We start from the raw sequence: 21,606 nt of genomic DNA on the forward strand, positions 1-21,606 counted from the left end.
TATTGAGCCAATAACCTTCCATGTTAGGATAGTGATATTCATAATTTAATGTATTGCTGCTGAAACATTAGCCTGTCAACAAATGGCACCATGCCACAGAAGTCTTAGTGCTGACCACCTTTCAGTAAAATGAGTGTATTGTTAAAGCAGCCATAAATCATTTATGGTTATGGCTCTATTGTCAAACTGTACATGCAAATAAGCAGTAACTTGGGTAATTTATTTTGCCTTTTGGAGATTATTTTCATGATTTTATTATCCCATTTTATGATTCATAGGCACTGGCCAAATGCCATTTTGTGCCTTTTCAGTGCTTTGCTGCTATTCTGTTAGTCATCTTCAAAACAAGAGGGAATCTGGCACCAGCACTGTTACAGTCCCACCAACTTCCAGCACGGTTGGTGGAAATCCAAGCATCTTAATGTGAATACACCATTCCATTCAAAATAAGGGGAAACAGTTGACAAGGCTTTATTGGAAAGGATGGTGAATGGAATAAGTTTTAGATTGGAAACCTCTTTGGCTAGAGACCTGTCAAACCTGTTCTTTGTACAGCCTATGTTTGTGATATTTAAACACAACAGCAACATAGTTGGGGTGTTCCACAAGCTTTCATCCCAGCAGCTGATGAATGGATGCATGTATAGACCAGGAATGAAACCTCAGTTGGCTTTTGGAACACTCTGGCAATTAGCTGCAAGATTGCTGATGTTTCTTCTTCTTCTTCTTCTTCTTCTTCTTCTTCTTCTTCTTCTTCGACTTCGACTTCGGCTTCGTGTTCTTTTTTAAATTAATCCTGCTCTTCAGCCAAAAAAGGATCTGGAGCAGCTAATGGAACACATGATGGAATGCATAGGATTCAGAATATGAAAATAAGCAACAGCAGCACTAAGCAGGCATCACAGCTTCCCGGAAGGGGAACCTGCAGCTGATCATTTTCAGCAGAGGTTAAAGATTGTGGTAAACCTGCACATAGGGTAGAAGACTTGAAGTGTTCTGTGTCCTGATGCTTACATAGCATCTGAAGTCAGCCTTGTAGGAGGTTGTGGTACTTTGCTTGTGATTTATTTATTTATTTTATTTATTTCAACAATTAATATACCACTTAATCACAGTAATCTCAAGTGGTATACAGGAAACCAAATACAATAAGACTAAAAATGAGTTAACATAATAAAATCAGAATTTAATTTAAAATAGTCTTATTAAAATTTAATTTAAAAAGTATTCAGTAAACACTGGGAGTTCAACAGGAAGGGGGCCTGTGTGACCTCAACTGAAAGGAAGTTCCATAAAATTAGGCCCACTATACTGAGTGTACAGCTCCTTGTGGAGACAATCTGTGCATCTGAGCCATGGGGGACCACCAACAGTGACTACCTCAAATACTTCAGTAATCAAACAGGAATATAAAGAATCAGGCAATCCCTGAGGTATCCTGGACCCAAGCTGTTATGGGCCTTGTAAATAAGAACAATGAACCTGGCTGGGTAGCATACAGGCACAAGAGTTATGTGTTGGCAATAGTCTGTCCCAATCAACAGTCTAGCTGCGGCATTTTGAATAAGCTGGAGCCTCAAGACCAGGTCCAAGGGTAGCCCCACATAGAGCACATAGGAATAACTGAGTATTGAGTGAATCACAGCAGTCAGACTATTCCTGTCCAAGAATGGTCATAGTTAGCATACAAGCCATAGCTAGTAAAAGGCACTCCTAGTCACTGAGGCTACCTTGATCCTCCAAAAACAAGGATGGATTCAGGATAACTCCTGAATATAGAACAGGCAACTGGCCAATCTCCTAGACGTGGGGACCACCAATCCTCCATCCTTCTGTCTTCCAAGGGTTCAAGCTCAGCTTATTGGATCTCAACTCCACTACTGTGCCCAGACAATGGTCCAGATTTTGCACAGTATTTCTTGACTCAGATGTTATGGAGAAGTAGAGCTGTGTGTCATCTTTGTACTGATGACACTTTGCCCCCCAACTCCACATCATACAGATGTTGAACAAAAATTTGAAATAGATAGATATATAGATATAGAAAGAAAGAACTGCATTTAGAACAAGATTGCACCCAGTGATACACTGTAGTGCAAAAACCATTAAACCAAAAAAGCTATCTTCTAATGCTACTCATTGGAAACACCCTGTAGATAGCAGTAGAACAACAGTAGAAAAATACCCCTGATGCCCAACCCACAGAGCCAGTCCATAAGGATACCATAGGTAGTGGTATAAAAGCAGACAAGAGATTAGGCAGAAATAAAGAGGCACTTCTCCTGTCCCACTCTCAATTCAGGTCATTTATCAGGGCAACCAAAACTGCACCTGAATCCAGACTGAAACAGATCTAGATAGTTCATATCCTCCATGAACTCCTGCAACTGCTCAGCCAGCATTCTTGTCACCACCTTCCCCCAAAAGGGGTATTTGCAACCCGGAAGTAGTAGTTATATACCATGGAATCTGGGGTGAGCTTCTTCAGGAGTGGACACACTACCACCAGTTTAAAGGCAGTAGGCACCACACTGTGTTGTAAAGAATGTGTTCACTGTACCCTGGAAACATCCAGCCAACCTCACTCCCCACGACTGGCTTTCACCAGCCAAGATGGCCAGGGGTCAAGAGAGCAAGGAGCCAATTGCATCATTACAAGAGTCATGTCCACATCATCATAAACTGAAATTGATATCTCAGAGCATAGGAAGGCACTGCATTGGACACCTCAGCTGGAACACCAATGACAGTGGCATTGAAGGCACTATGGAGCTAAGTTACTTTATCTTCAAAGTGTAGTGCAAATTGATCACAGCATGCTGCCGAGTGCTCCAGAGGCCCATCCACCACTTCTGGTACAACTAGCCTACAGAACACCTCAAACAACTCTGCTGGGTGGTTCTCTGAGGATACAATGGAGGTAGAAAAGTAATTCTTCTTTACCACCTTTACTGCTGCTTGATAGGCAGAGTTATGTGACCTAACAAGCATTCAGTCATCTTTGGACTGAGTTTTCCACCACCCGTGTACTTGGGAAAGGGTGGTGAAATTGGGTGCATAACCTCATTGGAAATAAAAAGTTTGTCCTTATCTGCCACCATGAGCTTATTTGTAGCATTCTCAGGGTATCTACTCACTTGGAAACCTCTCAGCTTAGGAGATACTAGACTGATGAAGTCAGAATGAACTTTCATCTACTCACTAATGTGCATCTGATGAACTTATATGAACTATTAGATGCATGATCCTAAGATATTTTCCACGGGCTGCTGATTCCATCAATACAGTATCAGTATAATATATATCATTCACTTTAAATAGTTACCGGTATTGTATTCTTGTGGATAACTCATATATTGTACTAATCTCTTGTGTTATGCTGATTTTTTTTTAAAAAATGCTGCTTTGCAAATCTCTTGCAATAATTCCATGGCCCCTCAAGGCGTCCACAGCTCACTGCCTGGAAACCACTGAACTAAAGAATACAAATATTAGTGGTGTAGGCAGAAGATTCCCCAAGCCACTGGATAAAGTTCATATCCACTGCTGAGGAGGTTCAGGGTGACTATCCAATTTGAGGATCAGTGAGATCTAAGCACACAGCCATTCAGGATATGGTTCAGCATTACTGTATAATTACCTCATCACCCCTTCCCAAGCTATTGAATTAAGCCTAATCTTTCTGGGCAGGGTAGGACTGTTTCACTTTACCAATAAGAAGGGTATTCACTGCAAGTCGAAGAGAGAATGAAAGGAACAAGAAAAACAAATTATATAAACTCACTGTGAGTACAATAAATTTTAGAAATTGGGACTGTTTCACACAGGCAAACATTGGTTTGTCACTTAGGCTACAAACATAACAGGGAGCTGCAGCCAATCCTGATTAATGTACCTGTTATGGTACACATGCTTGTCACAGTAACTTTTTGTATCATTATGTGGTACACTTAAAGCATCTTAGATGCACACTTAAGAAATGTCCCCTGTGTTGTAGCTCTTGTACAAGTTGTCACATTGATCATCATGCGCTATAAAGACCAACATTCCCAAAATAAATTTTGGCCTATTGCTCTATAATGCATCTCCTGCAATTCAAAATGTTTCTGGTGATGATCCACTGAACCTTGACTGAACATAGAAAAGGCTTAGAGCCGAAGCCAGGGTTGTTCACTTTAAAACTGCTCTAGTGGTCTGGAGAGTGTCTCAGGCAGAAGGTGCCATGAGAGATCTCTGTGCCAAAGACTCTGGAGAGCCACTGCCACCCACAGGGCTAGACAGTCCTGGGCTAGACAGATAACATTATATACTGCATTGGATTTCAAGGCAGAAGAAAGGTGGGGTAAAAATGAAAGAAAGGACTGTCAGGGAGGGACCACAGATCTCCTTTACCAACTATGACTACATTTTGTGCTGCACAGCCAAAAGCAGGAGCAACCATTACTCTCTTAGCTACAGCTACAAGAGAGTTAAAGCTGAGGTTTCTAAATTGCTCTCTTGAGGTCTTATTACTTGTTGATTAGCTCCTTTTGGGGACTGCATCAAACCTTCTACAATAATAAACACTCCCTTCATTGGGAATTCTGTAACAACCTCAGCTGCCCTACAGCCCTCTGTCCTTGCCTGGAAAAGGCAGCAACATATGTGAGAATTGCTTACCCTTTTGGGTTGTGAGTTCTGGAAGTGGGTGGACATATTGATCTGTGGAATATTTAACAAGCTTATTGAGAGCAGATATATAAGTGTAAGGTTTGTATACTTTCATATTTAACTTCTCGATCCTAAAAGTCTAAGCAGAAACAAAAGTGGTCTGTGTACCTGTGGGAAAGCATTTAAGGTAGCTTGGCCCTTGGCTGCTGTCAAAAACAAGCTGCTCTTTGACAAACCAAGTTCCACACTTGTGTGATGCTGGTCTTGAGCAGCATAACCCCTCTGCTCTAGTTAGTTAGTGTTAAAGTGCCAATTACAAGGACAAGAAGCAACTCTGGAGAATACTGTGGATGTGGATCAGAAAAGATGAGCAGAACTGGGAGGAGGCCCTACCCTGAAGATATTCTAAGTAAAATTTGGCCTTCAGCTTGGCGAAAGCCAAAGCCATGTCACTGAAAACTGTAATTGCTTTGCCGAGATGACATGCCATTATTTGGATTACACTTATAATTCTAAAAGAAAGGGGAAGGAAATTCAGAATCTCAAGCACAGGGGACATTGTTCTCTGTTTCTGATATCTGCGTTTCTCTCCAAAACAGGGCATGGGGCCTCCCTCAAATCCTCTGTAATGAATTAGCCTGAAGTTATCTCAAGTCATTGCCTCAAAAGAGCCAGCTACCTGTTGGAAGAGAGGTCTGATCGATGCAAACTAAAGCAGCCGTGCGTGAGCTGTTACACAGTGGTTAGTATTGATCAGAGCTAAAGGCTGCCGATAGGAATGTAGAGGGAACTGACAGGCGGAGAAGAGGAAAGGAGGAAACTGCCTTTGCTGGTGGCAGTCATACAGAGGAAAGCCGATAAAAAGTCAATTCCACTTAAGTTAATAGCTGCTAACTAAATATTTTGGGGGGCAGAGCCTTCCCTCTGTTCCGGAAGTGAGACATCAAGCAAGAGCTGGGCATCGACAGATGAGATCACAGAAAGAGTTGTGATGGCCAGTCGAGCAGAATGAGAAAGACGTAGGCTCCACACAATCTGCTGAGCCAAACCTTGCTGTTGAATATATCAGAGGGAAGAAGCAGAAAGGTAGCAAGCAGCATGGGACCATGGGCATCTGCAGGATTTTTTCTGGGATGGAAGGCACAAAGTAAAGATTCCAGAGTAATAAATGTGTGTGTGTGTGTGTGTGTGTGTGTGTACACACACACACACACACACACACACACACACACACACACACACAGAGCTGATCTACCTTTTCTTAAAGTTCTGGTGATTGAGCAATGGTGAGATCCAAGCAGACCTGACCTCTGAGAAACAAGCATTCCAGTTCTACCCCATAGTTGTTTTTCATTTAGTAGACTCACTGTTCTACAGATAGACCTGGAATCCAGATATATTTCCATCTATGACTAAAACACTTTATTATTTCCCTGCCTTTTTTTTTTACTCTCTCCAGCCCCTACTGCTGCTACAAGTACGGTAAGTTCTCAGCTATGCCCCCTGCATTTCCCTAAAAATCTCAACACACATGCCAGGATCAGCAGTAGACTACACAGTTTTGGCATACAATATTCTACCTCCCTACAGCAAAATGGGGAGCAGGGGGTGGACTCGCTGGGCTACTTTGCAGGGCTGGCATAACCTATGCTCTCTCAGCCATCACTCCATGCTCTGCAATATGGATATAATAATAATGGGCTTTGTCTGCATTGGAACAGGCTGGGCAATTTTTTAAATGTTCACAAACTCCTGGAAGGAGGGAGAGAATTATCTTTTTTATATGAATAAGATTCAAATTAATAAAAATACAAAACGCCAATCTTTGCTGCTATGTTCTGTTTTGGGGTATCTGTTGCCCAATCACAGCTACATTAACATCCTTGATACCTGAATTGTTTTCTGTTGAGCAGCAAACATTTCTCTCCTAGGGAGGACCAGCAAGAAAAGGAGAAACTGCCTCCACAAATGAACCCAGGCATCCCCAAACTCGGCCCTCCAGATGTTTTGGGACTACAACTTCCATCATCCCTGACCACTGGTCCTGTTAGCTAGGGATGATGGGAGTTGTAGTCCCAAAACATCTGGCGGGCCGATTTTGCCTATGCCTGAATAAACCTATGCATGGAGTTCCCTCTTCCAGGCAAAGACACAGGAAAGGCTGGCGACATTAACCCTGCCATGTGGGAATCCCTTGCAGACGACAACAGTGCCTGGAGACAAGTCATGTATCTACTACAGTGACTAGAAGAGAAATGACTGCTGGGAGGAGCACAAAGAGAATAAATGCCATGGTGCATCTGTAACAGTGAAACTGGATGCCTTTATCTGCCCCAGCTGCAATAAACTATGTCTCTCCCGTACTGGCCACTACAGCCACAATAAGTGCTGTAATTCTCCAACAATTTGACCTTACCCCCAAATGGTGCACTTTTCCATTGTCTCTCAAGACGGATGGATGCCAACAACAAAAACACTTGGGTTAGTCCCTTGAAATTCTCAGTCAATGCAAGAGTGAGCATGAATGGAGAAAGCAGCGTTTGATTAAGATTAGGGAAGGGGTGATGAGGGTGAATTCATAGCTGCCAAGTTATCCCTTTTTTTAAGGGAAATTCCATTATGCTGAATAGGCTTCCTCGCGAGAAAAGGGAAAACTTGGCAGCTATGGGTGAATTAGGAACAAAGTGGTAGCCCTTTTTAATTTTTTAAGGTGTAGTGCATCTGAGGTGTGGTGCAAGTGAGGAAGAAGCTCACTAAGCAGAGATGAAACTTGCATATCCCAGGAGCAGTGGAAGAAGCAAATGAGGCATGGTGGAAGAAGGATAATTTGGCCACAAAGAGTAGCACAGATATTGTTGCACAGTTCTAACATTTAACTTGCAAGCCTGTAAAAGTAAAATTCTGCTACAGAACATCAGGAATAAAACCAGGAATCAAATTGTGTTTTGTACAGAACGTATATAATTCACACATTATATACACATTTAAGCATTCAACATCACATTTTCTCCCCCATTGGGAACCAATCTTCTTCCATGCACTGGAAAATGAAAATGGACATATTCAGGTTTCTTCCCAATTAGTTAATTGCTGGGTTCTTCTGTAATCTGCACTTCTGACTCTCTTCTGACTTGAGTAAAGTTAACTTTTCTTTCTCACTCTCTCTTTCTCACATACACAAACAAGATTTCCATTAAGTGGACAGATTTAGAGAATTAGGTGTTAAAATTGAACATAGGCATTGATCATGCAGACTTAGGAAACTTGGATCCTGATTCCAAAGTCTAGGAATAGTGTGGGGATATTTTACAGTCATATGCTTTCTCAGACTCTGGGTGGAAGATTCATGACTGTATCAGGCTCCTGGTTTTAAATCGTCTCAGTCACTCTTGGGTCTGTTACTACTGCTTCCTTAATGGGTCTTGCTGAACTCAATTGTATGCTTAACCAGTGTGACTGACAGAAATCCAATGCTGACCACTTCATTATGTGGTGACCTTGCCCCTCTTTCCTTCTGTCTTTCTAATTCTCCATCCTGGGCAGTGCCCCCTTCCTAATGAGAACTCATTCAAGGTCAAGACCTTCAAGCCTTCACTTTTGGGTGCAAAGTTCTACTGTATCCCAAGAGAATTTCTGCCAGCGGAAACCAGCACTTTGAAGTGCAATCTTCCCCAGATCAGTTTGGTACAGTTTGGGTGGGATTCTATTTCACCAATTAATCTCTCATGACCAATCAGCACCCCAATAGACATGTCTACTACGGTACTGTCCCTCTGTGGAAAGAAAACCTTCTTAGACAAATCTTTTTAAAAAAAGTAATACTGAAATAGATGCCATCCCTCTGTGGTAGATGAAAAGTGGTTCAACCAGTCTCACAGGAAGTGCCTACACTGATTATCAACATAAATAACATAATAAATAAAAATAGTAAAAGAAACACTAAATAAAAATTGTAAATCACTTGCAGCCCTCTCAAATATTCCCAGGTCTTTCTGTACCTGTTCCTTAGAACACTTTTTTAAAAAATGCTGGGAGGGAGCATAACTTACTAGCAGACTAGTTGTTTTACATGTAGAAGATGGTCCAGGATGTCACCAGTTAAAAGGATAGCAGGTGATGGGAAAGGCCTCTCTCTGCCTGAAATGACAACCCTGGAGAGCTGCTGCCAATCAGAATAGGAAATACTGGGATAGATGGACAAAGAGTCTCAGTGTGGCCGTAGAAGGCACACTATATTTTTCTGTATTTCCTCCAAGCAGTCTTAACAAAAGGCAGTTGCATACCACATAGTCAACAGTGCTCACTAATAACAAGAGAGCATCCAGGGCAGGGTTCCCCAAACTTGGGTCTCCAGCTTTTTTTGGACTACAGTTCCCACCATCCCTAGCTAGCAGGACCAATGGTCAGGGATGATGGGAATTGTAGTCCAAAAACAACTGGAGACCCAAGTTTGGGAAATCCTGATTTAGGTGATGGGACATGGGAGTAAGGGAAATTGCAATAACAATTTTAACCCTAACCCAAAGCAATGGCATGAGTGCAAAGATGAAAAATGAGGGAACATTTGGTCAGATTTGTATTTCCAGTTTATCTGGTCAAAAGCACCTTGGTGTGTCTCCTTCATGTCCTTCTTCCTTATTTTGATTTCCCCTTCATAGGGTGGTGGTGGTGGTGGTGGTTTTGAAGTTACTATTTGTTTCCAACATTTCCTCCAAGGAGCTCAAGCATACATAGTTTTTCCCCATCACAACCACCCTGTGAGATAAATTAAACTGAGAGACAATGACTGGACCAAGGTCACCTACTGAGTTTCATGGTTTAATGTGTATTTGAACCCTGGTGTCCAAGATCCTAGTCCAAAACTAACAACTATTTTTTTTAAAAAAAATGTAATCAAAATATTAAATAAATAAATACTGTAATACCTAAACAAATAATCAGAGCCGTAGCTATTGGGGGTAGCCAGTTTTCTTGCCCCGAGTGAAGCCTCCAGAAGGGTGTCATAGAGGCTCCCAGCCTGTGTGTGTACATGTATACACAGGGTGTGTGTGTACCAAACTGGGTCTTTGACCCAGGTGAAAAAATTATTTGCCCCTGCAAATAATCAACTGGTTACTCCTGAGGCTAAGGGTCCAAATAGTTTCTTCAAAGAAATATGATGTCCACACACCCCATCCGTTTCACCACAGGAGTTGCACAACCCTCCTTTTCTCAAGTAGTAGAAGTGCTGACTATCTGAAACTATCCACAAAGAAAGGAAGGAAGAGGCACACACACATACCTATGTGCTCACGCACACAAAAAGCAAGCATGATCTGTGATCAATATCTTTACAAGTCTGAAGGAATCCTAGCTCCCAAAGGGTTAATCCAGAGAAGCAAAGCCATCAGACTGTTTAGTGAGCTAATGCTTTTATTGATGGGAAATGCCTTTCTGGCTCCAGGAGAGAAAGCTCCATACAGGTTGCAAGGATACAGCCTGGGAAAGGGGGAAATCACAGAGACCTGGCACCAAAGGATCTGCATGCAAGGCTTTTTCACTACCACTTTCAAGTGCAGGCACTCAAAGTAACCAAGCCATCCAAGAGCTACTCCAGTCATGAGATCATCCACATTAAACAGCTTCAGGGTAAGGCACCCTAGTCATTGCCTCAACTGCCAAGCAAATCTTAGCCTGAAAATCCCATATACTGTAAAGACAGTCCTGCTCAGATGGCTTAATCTCCTCTTTGTGTTTCTTTTACAAAATGTACAGAGCATTCCTTTTTAAAACTATCCTGCTCTTCCCACTTTATTCAATCCTTATTATGCAGTAGTGTATATCATAGCATGACCATATGCTTTATGTGATTCATCCAGTGCCTGCTGGTTGTGATATCTGGCCTTAAAATTGTTACCAGTTTGCTTCAAATGATCAACATCTATCCAGTAGGCAATCTGTGGTCACTGCTAGGGTCAGGGATCAAGGTGTAGTAGTCTGCTAATAAAGTGTAAGCTAATGTTGTTGTCAAATTGCTGGAGTAAACAGACAGTGCCCACTTCCCACTGATGAACTTCCTCTGGGGTTGGGGATATTGGCTTTATTGGAAAACTGCCAGTTGCAGAAGTGATGGAAGTGGCTGGTAGCAGAAAAAGACATCTTGATTCTGTAAAAGGATGAGTTCTGTAGTTGATAACCATCTGAAAAGCAGTTCATTGCCTGACCGTACAATGATGTTTATTAACGATCTCAGTGCATGACCAGATGTGGGTTTGGTCAGTGCCTGGAAGACAGCCTGTCTGAGAACCCCTTATACAACACTTTTAGCTCCCTTCTATTAGGAAGCTGGGATATAAATCCAACAAATTAACATAAATGAATAAATGATTGGTTACTCCTCATATAAAGAATCTCAAGATCTGCATCACCACTATTCCCACTTGGCTTAATAGCTAGCTATTTTTTATTACTTTGCTACATTTTTATTCTATCTTTCTTCCAAGGTGCTTCCCTCTATCCAAGGTATCCTGAACCCAAGAAATAGTCATATTGTTGACAAAATCCTCACAGTTACTTCCAATTCTACAATTCTATTAAAAAACTGAGATGTATGGCCATATGCATTGATGGCTGTCCCTGTTGCTGTCCGGAGAGCTTTTGAACTTACGTATTGTCTGACAGCATGCATTCTATTGGGTGGAGGGTGGATTGTTTAAGACAACCTGCTACCCACTGGTAGCTACAGAACTATTGATGAATTCCCCAATCTTATTAATGTCAGAAGGATCCTGTTGGTAAAGGTAAGATCCTGTCTACTATCCATACCTTTTACATACCTTTTAAGGGCAGAATTTCTGAAGGGCACCTGGAAGACATGGCTTGGCTGGATATGACTTTAATTAATGTTCCAAAGTTGGGGAGCTTTCCAGATGAGATCTCTCCACAGAGCACATAATTAAATTATGGAATTTACTTCCAGAAGAAGTAATGATGGCCAGTAACATGGGTGACTTTAAAAGTAGATTAGACAAATTCACAGAGGACAAGGCTATCAACAGCTACTAGCCATGATAACTATGTTCTACCTCCACTGTCAGAGGCAGTATGCATCTGCATACCAGTTGCTGAAAACCAGAGGAGGGGAGAGTGCTGCTGTGCCCAGGTCCTGCTTTTTTGCTTCCCACTGACATCTGGTTGGCCACTGTGAGAACAGAATGCTGGACTAGATGAATTGTTGGCATGATCCAGGAGGCTCTTCTTATGTACATCTTTAACAACCCAGAGTGAGCAAGTGGAGGTATAGTCCCAGCCTGTATTTAATCTTACCGCATTTTGTGGGTTGAGTTTCAGTTGACACAACCTGATGACATGTACAAGGTGCAGTCTCATGTCCTGTGAATCCCTGTCCCACACTGCTAAAGAAATCAAGCCAGCAGGGTATGGTCAGTTGGATCCAGAATGTGATTAGGTGTGTTTGTGCAAGAGGGTGGTCCCCGCTGCCTTTCAAAAAGCAGCAGTAAGGCCAGCCTAAAGAAGCCCATCCTGGACCCATTGGTTTGTGATAGCTACTGCCCAGTCCCAAATACTCTGTTTTTGATTAACACAATTGAGAGGAGGGTGGGGCAACTACAGACACCCTTGGATGATACGTACATCCATTCCATTCTAGTTCAGGCCTACTTTCGGGACTGAATCAGCCTTGGTTACCCTGATGGATTGTCTTCATTGAAAGAGAGTCAATGAGAATATTACTTTGCTCTTCCTCTTCTCTCTGGCTTTTGTTACTATTGACCATGGTATCATTTTGGGCTGGCTATTAGGGAAACTGTTTTACAGTGGTTCTTTTTCTATCCTCCAGGGTTGGCTCCATATTATATACCGTAATTGGAGAAGTGTTTGTCAGTCCCGACAGTTATGCTATGTGGTTTTGCAGGGCATAATTTTATCCCCAATGCTTTTTACACTTCTACAAAGCTGTTGGGAGCAGTAATGAAGAAAACTGGAGCATTGTGTCATTAGTGTGCTGATAACACCTATCTCTTCAACTCTATTTCTCCATATTGAAGCTAATGTGGCTGTGCAGAAACTGGACTGGTGTCTAGATGCAGTGGTTGTCTGAAGCAGGCCAATAAAAGGAGCTTGAATCTACAGAAGCTCTATGGGTAAGCAGTTCCTGGGACCAGGAAATATGTTAGCTGCTTGTTCTGGATGGGGTTGCACTCTCTCTAAAGGGGCAGGTACATAGCATGGGGATGCTCTTTGATCTACCTCTATCACAGGAGGCCCGAGGAGTTTCAGCAGCTACAGCACCTTCTTTCTGCTTTGGTTGCTGTGACAGCTACATCTGTTCCTGGATAAGGATAGCTGACCAATGATATTCCAGGTGTTGGTAACCTCCAGATTGAATTACTGCAATGTGCTCTATGTGGGGCTTCTCTTAAGGTGGTCCAGAAGCTACAACTAGTGTAGCTTTACGGAGATGCCCTACTGACAAAGAGGTGCACTGGCTGTAGATACGCTAGCAGGCTACGTTTAAGGTCTTGGTATTGAGGTACAAAGCCCTAAACAACTTAGGACCAGATTACCTCTGAGGATTTGCCCAGTCCAGTCACTTTGATCCTCAGCAGAGTCACTCCTAGAAAGTACAGTATGCTCCTGAGTGTCCTCTTATGTCCACTAAGACCAAAGCTTTTAGAGTGGCATCACCTTCCTTTTGGGCATATCAGGCAGGCATTGAGGCTCCTGCTTAAAACTCCTCTTTTTACCCAGACATTCCCTGAGGGGTATCTGCATTAGTACATTAAGTTATTCTATGTTTGTTTTGTTGATATATTATTGTTTATTATTGTGAATTTTATGTTATTCATTGCCATGTTTTTTTAAAAAATGTAGTTGGTAGGGATTTTTTTTTTTACAAATAATTAATTTAAATAAACCACATGACAAATATGTCTGGTGTGGACGGTAAGGGCTCATGTCAATATAAAATGGTGATCCCTGTGCCAGTGTCTGCCATAGAACTAAAAACCCAAAGGGTCTCCATGGAACCCAACAGTGTTGTAAAAGCAGAAAAGAGTCTCATCAACAGATGAACATCATATGAGACAAATGATCCATTTGAAGAGGAACATCTCCAGGAGCAGAATCACATGCCTCCCTGTTTACCATCTAGGACAGGCTTCAGTTGGTGTTTAGTGGCTTTTCAGAATTGTTCTAATACTCACTTAGTGCCAGCAGTTAACTGACAAAGATGTAGAAATGAAGCTCCATCTTAAGTCTTGCTCACATTTTTCTTCTTGTGATTTGCATATTCAAGGTCTAGATGCCTGGCTGTCAGAGATGGTGACAGTTATGGGGGGTTTTCTAGCTTTATCAAGGGGGATTATTTCAACCCAAATTATTCTGCATTGTAAATGTTTAAATCTACATTAAACCCTGATTAATTCATGAAACAGCCTGATAGCGTATTTACTAGAAGGGGAAAAGCAAATTATTATGGCCAATTCCCAACAAAAGTAGCCTTTAAAATGCTGAGCTCTGGCTAACAAAAATGTTTTTTAAAATTATGCTTCATTTTGGAAAAGCTCTCTTTAATTTCATAGGCAATCTGAATCCTTCAGCACTTTTCACAACACAACAGGAATTAATAATGCAGATAAATCCTAAATAAATCTGGATTTGGGTTAACTATGTCTTGAGATTTAGAACACTGTAGGAAAATGAAAAGGGGCGGAGGCGGGTCTACCCCTAAAAGCTGCCTGTGCATGAACAAGGGATGTGCTGAGGAGGAGGGTGGGGGTTGGGGATCCAGTTGAGCTGGGTAATCAAGAGCTTATCATGGTAGTTCTGAGGAGATGTTCAAAGATCTTGTCTGGCCACAGGCTTGGTAAGGTCACATCAAATGCAGTTCTCAAAGAAGATTATAGGGCAGCTTGGTTTGTGAGATTTGTTGCAGCAAGCTAGTTGGACTACACTAACTCGGAGTCCTGTCACAGGCAAATCTGGCTTCTTTCAAACTATTTTGGAAACGAAGGTTTCTGCCTCCAAACACTAAAGCAAAAAACAGCTTTGCAAAAAGGCAACTCAGGTCTTTCTAAATCCCTGCAAGCAATCCACTCCTCAGAAAAAAAAACATTTGGGGAACATTTGGATTTGCTATATTGGATTCAGAGAAGATTGTTTAAGCAGAGTTCTGTGGTGTGATGCTTTCCTGACTCCTCTTCCACCCCCACGTTCCAGGGTCTCCTACACTCCCTCTGAATGCAATAGGGTGCAGGAGCTGCAGCAGGCTTGGGAAATTGGACAAAGACAGCAAGACAGTTTTTCTATTCATACAAGATACCTCTGGATCCAACCCTTTGATACTCTATGCCAGTCTTTCACCTTTCCTTTTTAGATGAAGAGGAATAAAATGGAAGTGACTAAAAAGGTGAAGAGTATTCTCATTGTAGAGTGTACCACACACAACCATCTCTCCTGGAGAGTTAGGCATCTTTCCTCACATATTCATTCATTAAGAGGAAAATATTATAAGAGCATATAGAACATTTCAAGACTTTTTTCCAGTCAGAACTCACCAGAACTCAGTTCCGGAACCTCTCAGGTGGGCACCATTGCCATTCTAAGAGAATGAGGGAGATGTTCATGGTGAGTTCTGTCACCTCTTTTCTAGAAAAATAGCACTGTTCAAGACTTTTTAATGACACTTGGAAAATTAACCCTGCAGCTAACTAGATCTATTTTTCTGGATTTTAGACTGCTGTAAATGTTTTTGAAACTTACTCATCCCTCTCAGCTTCCACTTGAAGAAATGGGGCAGATGTGCACTGCTTGAGTGCTGAGTTTTAGAAATGACCAATAGAACTATTCTCCCTGAGACTGGAATGACCAGAATGACACAATGACCAGAGGGAGTCAGGAGGACTAAGAAGTAAGAAGACAGGGCAAAAATGTACTCAACAATTCATGTTTTTTGGCACTAATGTCTAAAGTTTACAGTGCAATCATATCATTCCCTCAACAGCAAGCCACACATAGGAAGAAAGTTGCCACCAACATAAATCAAAATGCAGCTGCGTCTGGAACATTCAGTTTTCAACATACAAGACAAACTCTGACCTGTGTCCAAGTTCAAGAAATAAGAACATTCCACAAGCCAGCTATTAAAACTATCTATCACATCAGGATAAAATGCACAGACAAGAAATTACGAGGTAACACTTTTTGATCATTGTTTTATGGGTCCCCATCCAAAAAGACATAAATGGCTCATCCTCACACAAAGAAAAAACCTTTACCTACAGTACATGTTCCTTAGGTCAATTAGTGCAAAGGTACATAACCAGCCAAAACACAGCAGCCATGTTTATTTTCCTAAAAATGCATGGCAACCCTCAAAATTTTGAGAAAGCTTATTAGTCTGTCTGTGCTATGGGGCTTTCCTGGCCCCTCCAGCCTTCTGAGCAGCATGAAGGACTGAATTTAAGAGTAAGAGAAACCAGGTGCATAAACCTAAGAAAATGTCACTAACATCAAAATAAATCTGAATAACATCATCTGATGAAATGTGCATGCACATGAAAGCTCATACCAATGACAAACTTAGTTGGTCTCTAAGGTGCTACTGGAAGGATTTTTTTATATTTTGTATCAAAATAAATGAGTTTGTTCATTTTCAGTTTTAAGTGTGTGGTTTGTTTCTTTTTACTAACACCCCTGTTGCAGTACTATTATTGTTATAATTTTAAAAGAGTAACTTGATATCTGATGAGGCTGGGAGAGAAACAGGTTTTCCAAATAGGAATGAGGAAAATGTGTTTGGTATCTCAGACTCAGGACACGGATTTGATGATGCAGCATCTCATTTTCCTTGCCCATTTTATTAGGCACAGCAGCAACACTGACTGCGTAGTAATTGCATTCACAAGAGCTCTGCCTATCCAGTAGAGCTCCCATATAGCTTAGGACAGACGTAGGAATGTTCAGGGCAGCGGCAGAAGGCTATTCATAGTGGCACAGAGGATGGCCATAAACTTTCCCAAGCTAACTCTTAGCTCTCCCAATGGAATAGACTTCTCCCTTCACCCAGTGACTTAGACAATCTTTCTTCCAGAATGGCCTGCTGAATGTTAACCTTTTCTGTCCATGTCTTCCATGTGATTAAACCATTTCCTAAACAAATGATTACTATTTATTTTTTGTATCTTCTGTTCACCAATAAATGTAGTTCAAAACCCAGTAGAATTTGGGAAATCATATTTTGTCTGTTATGACCACTAGGACTGCAATGTTCATATCTAAATGCCATCCCAGAGTTTCTCATTGCTGCCAAGTTGGTGTGTGTTAGCCAAGAGCAACCACTGTCAGGGAAATCTTATATGCACCCATTACCACAAGGGAAGAGGGGGATTACACCACAGCTATGCCTGTGGAATGGCCACCATATCCTATACATGCTTAGGCCAGAGGAAAGGGGGGAAAGGCATACCACTCAGAAAATTTCCAAACTGAGTACAAATGGTGAACATTAACAAAACACACCAATCAGGGATTATGCTGGCAACAATGTCTAAATGCCATCCACACACAAAGGGAACACAACAGAGTGCACCCCCAGCACATATTCCTGAATGACCACACACAAGCAGCCGCATTGTTTTCTCTTCATGATCCCATGATCCCACATGATCACACACTAGGACAAGAGTTCAAAGTTCTGCAGTGAAGGTTCAAGGCTCATTCAGAGAAGGAGTGACTTCTCAACTATCTATCTATCTATCTATCTATCTATCTATCTATCTATCATCTATCAATCTATTTTATATGCCACTTTCCTGCAAAAAATGGCTTCTAAGTGGTTTACAAGAATGAAGCCAATAACAAAAAAATATAGCACACATAATTAAAATGCACACTCAAACAATTCCACCAAAATATTAAAATAAACATCCACAGTTAAAAGATCAGGTCAGGTGTACAGAGTTGGGGATCAGGAGACAGGAATTCAAACTCCCAACATTAAAAAGTCTGGCATGCCCGGCAGAAAACCAAGCTGTATAAGGGAAAGGAGTTTCCAGAGCTCAAACCCACACCATAAAGACCACAGCAGTTCCTTAGCCCCTCAGGCACAGCATGGACATTGGCCCAAGCAAGTGGAGATTAAGAGTTCCTAGTTTCCACAGCAAGCCAGCACCTTGAAAGAAAATCAAGGTGTGGGTTCAGAACCACAGGCCATGTTTCCACAGCTAAGTTGTCTCAGCAAGGCCCTGGAACAACTGGCTAAGTTTTATAGCAGAGCTAGGTATTCATTTTCTGGAGGCCCTAGCATTGAATACAGGCTACAAACTGATGCTAGACAAGATGGGGGGCGGGGCTCTACACCAAGGAGAAGTATGGGAACCAACCAGTCATTTTGGACACACGAGAATGTAACAATAGCCTTGCTGGATCAGGCCAGTGGCTCATCTAGCCCAGCATCCTATTCTCACAGTGGCCAAACAATAGCACCCTCCCCTCCTGCAGATTTTAGCAACTGGAATTTAGGATCATACAGCCTCTGACTATGGGGGCAGAGCACAGCTATCATGGCTAGTAGTCATTGATCATCTTATCCTCCATGAATTTGTCTAATCCAGTCTTAAAGACATTTAAGTTTATGACCATCACTACCTCTTATGGAAGCTCATTCCATAATTTAACTATGCCCTGTATGTCCTGGATCCTCCAACATTCAGCTTCAATAGATGCCCATGAATTCTAGTGTTATGGGTGATGGAGAAATACTTTTCTCTATCACTTATATATCCTGCATAATTTTATAAATTTCTATTATGTCACCCCTTACTCACATTTTCTCCAAACTAAAAAGTCCCAAACCTATAACCTTGCCTCATACATAGCTGCCAAGTTATCCCTTTTTTAAAGGGATTTTCCCTTATGCTGAATAGGCTTCCTCACGAGAAAAGGGAAAACTCGGCAGCTATGTCATAGGGAAATTGCCCCATCCCCTTGATCATTTTGGTTGCCTTTTTCTGGATCTTTTCCTACTCTACAAGATCCTTTTTTACCATCCCTTGCTCTGGCAACTCATGTGACCTCCCCCCCCCCTGCTATTTTGCAAGATGGGCCAGCCCTGCCCCCCCAGTGTGCAGCCTATGCTTACAGCTCAGCTTCTGCCTCTCCTTTCCATGGGGGGGGGGAGACTGCAGTGACTGAGTATACTCATCCCTTCCCCCTAAGCCCTAAGGGTTTGTAGTGACACTGTGTGTGCAAAGACAGCTTGTTGACTACAGACATCTAGAAGGTGCTTCTGTAAGGCAAAGGTGTTCCTGAGTTTGCCCAATCATGGCAATATTTAAGCACAAAGCTTGGCCTTCCCAGAGACTTCAGAAACAGGTGCAGCAGCCTTACTCTGAAGCAAGTGTTCCCCCTTCCTTGCTTACCAGTGAGAGGTGCTCTATCCTGGCACCAGGCCCATACAGGGGAGTAAGCAGCCAAGTACACTTGCCCTGTGCCTCGATGAGCTAAGCTGGCCGGAGGGCCCCCACCAGACACTGGCTGCTTTTTTGATTGAGTTTATAACTTTATTCCAACAAGAGTCCTGCCCTGGGCCTCAGGCAAGCTCTGTATGTGCCGGCCTGGCACTCCAGTTGATGGAGAGACTGAGGGTTGTTATTGTATGTTTGTATCTGGAGTCCCAAGATGATGTATCTGCTACAGTTCTAGGAAGAGAAAAGTTAGCAATGTGCTCAGTTTCCTATGAGTGTTATGAAGACAGGCTGCATTGTGCTAAGTGTTTCTACTATATGCAAAGGGGCATTTCTCTCAGATTCCTATTATCAAAGTCCCCCATTGAGAGAACTAAGTGTGCATTAGGGCTGAGCAATATCTGGTTTTCAGCATCATCATGTATCAGCAGCTAAACATCGCAATATTCCACTATATCACAACATCTGAAATTAAGAGATCAGGCATGGGGATGAGGGAAGGAGCAGTAACGGAGATCGTGCGGATGGGGTGTGTGCAGATCAGGTGTGGGGATGAGGGAAGGAGCAGTCATGGAGATCAGGTGAGTTGGGGAGGAGAGGAAGCAAGTCACTTCCACTGCATGGTTTGAGTGGGAGGGGATGGGGATGGGAGGTACATCAAGCTGTTGTCAGCACAGAAGCCAGCGAGGGCAGCCAGCGAAGATGCGTGTCCACTGTGGCTGCTGCTGCTGCTTTCCTGCTGACTGAGCAAAGCTGCTCTGCCTCAGTGCCAGGGGAAGGTAGTGCCACAGTGCCTTCAAGTGAGGAAAGGCAACTCAGATCAGCAGTGATGGCCGTGCCTCTCCATCAGCGTGAGGGAAGGCAGCTCAGATAAGCATGGTTATTGGCTGAGATCATTGTGCAATATCGGTGGTGCCTTGAAATTGGCTGTCTTGCCCTCCCTCGCAGGGGCGTACCCAGGATCAAAATTAGGGGGGGGCAAGGGGCGGGGGCAAGGGGCGGGAGGGGAGGGGCCACAGTGGGAATATGGGCGGGGCTACGTGGCCTGCGTCCTCCCAGCTCTTCTGAGGAGGCAGCCCCAGGCTCTTGTTCCCGGCGCGAAGCTCCAGAGGCGCGCGGGGAACGCAAGCCTGGGGCTGCCTCCTCCGCACCTCCCAGGTCTTCCGAGGAGGCGGCCCCAAGCTCCCGTTCCCGGCGCGAAGCTCCAGAGGTGCGCGGGGAACGCGAGCCTGTGGCTGCCTCCTCCACTTACACTCCCCGCTCCCGCTTAGCGCTCCTCCGCTTACGCTCCCCTCGCGCCTCTGGAGCTTTGCGCTGGGAGCCGGAGCCTGGGGCTGCCACGCTGCGCCCCTTAGCCTTTTGCTTCTGGGGGGGGCAATTGCCCCCTCCTGCCCCCCTGCCCACGGCACTGGTCGCCCCTCTGGGCAGCTCGCCCCATCCCCCGGGTGCGCTGTTTCCCTCCGTCTCTTACGTTTACACCCCACCGCTTTTGCAGCTCGATAGTGGGAGGGGGAGAGGAGAAAGTGCGATGGGTTATGGAAAGGGGAAAGGGGGGAGGGCTGGTCTGTTTCTTTCTGGCTGGGGCCGCGCACCCCACTTTTTGCATTGAGATTTCTTTCTTTTTAGCTTGGGGGGGGGCGGGCAGCTGGCTTCTAGAGTAGGGCAGCTGCCCTAACTTGCCCCGTGGTGGGTACGCCCTTGCTCCCTCGTGAGAGTAACAATATTGCCGGGTCAAAATCATTATCACAGTGTGATTTCAAAACCGATTTTGGCCAATATATTGAAAAATTGCATAGTGCTAGAGTGCATGATAGGAGGCCCGAGTTTTGACCTCAGTCCTATGCAATTATTGTCTAAACTGTGGTCTCTCACTGTGCAGTTTGTGGGTTGTATCCAATGTTAGTCCAACTCAAATAAGACCTATTGAAATTGATGGATGTGACTAAGGGATCATCCACACTTAACGTCTGTCCCATGCTTTCTAGGCACATGCCTGTGCTTTCCTGGTCTGTGTCCAAGTGCTCTCCTCACCCCCACTGCCTCTTTCACCAGGAAAACCCACTCTTTCATGCTGAAGTGGAACAAATGACAATTCAGTGGGATGGTGCTAGCGTAAAAAAGGCACTTGAAAATGGAGCTTTAAAGCATGGGCCTGTGCCTAGAAACATGGCACAAAAGCAAGTCTGGATGATCCCTAACTTAAGTACATTAATTTCAATGGGTTTATTCTAAGCTGAACCTAGTGCTTGTCCACACTTCCTCTTGTCCCACTGCTTCCCACCCCTCAGGGAAAACCACTCTTTAGCATTCAACTTGAGCAGGCAGCAATTCAGGTTTTCTCCAGATTGACGTTTGCGCCAATTTAGCACTAAAAGGTGGGTTTTCTCTGGGGAAGGGAGCAGGGCAAGGAGAAAACTGCTTGGACCCAAGCCTAGAAAGTGCAGGTTAAACCACTTGGATCCACGCTTTCTAAGCACAGGCCAAGTGGAAG

This window comes from Zootoca vivipara, chromosome 6 (assembly GCF_965207765.1).
Source record: "Zootoca vivipara chromosome 6, rZooViv2.hap1.1, whole genome shotgun sequence".
NCBI lineage: Eukaryota > Metazoa > Chordata > Lepidosauria > Squamata > Lacertidae > Zootoca > Zootoca vivipara.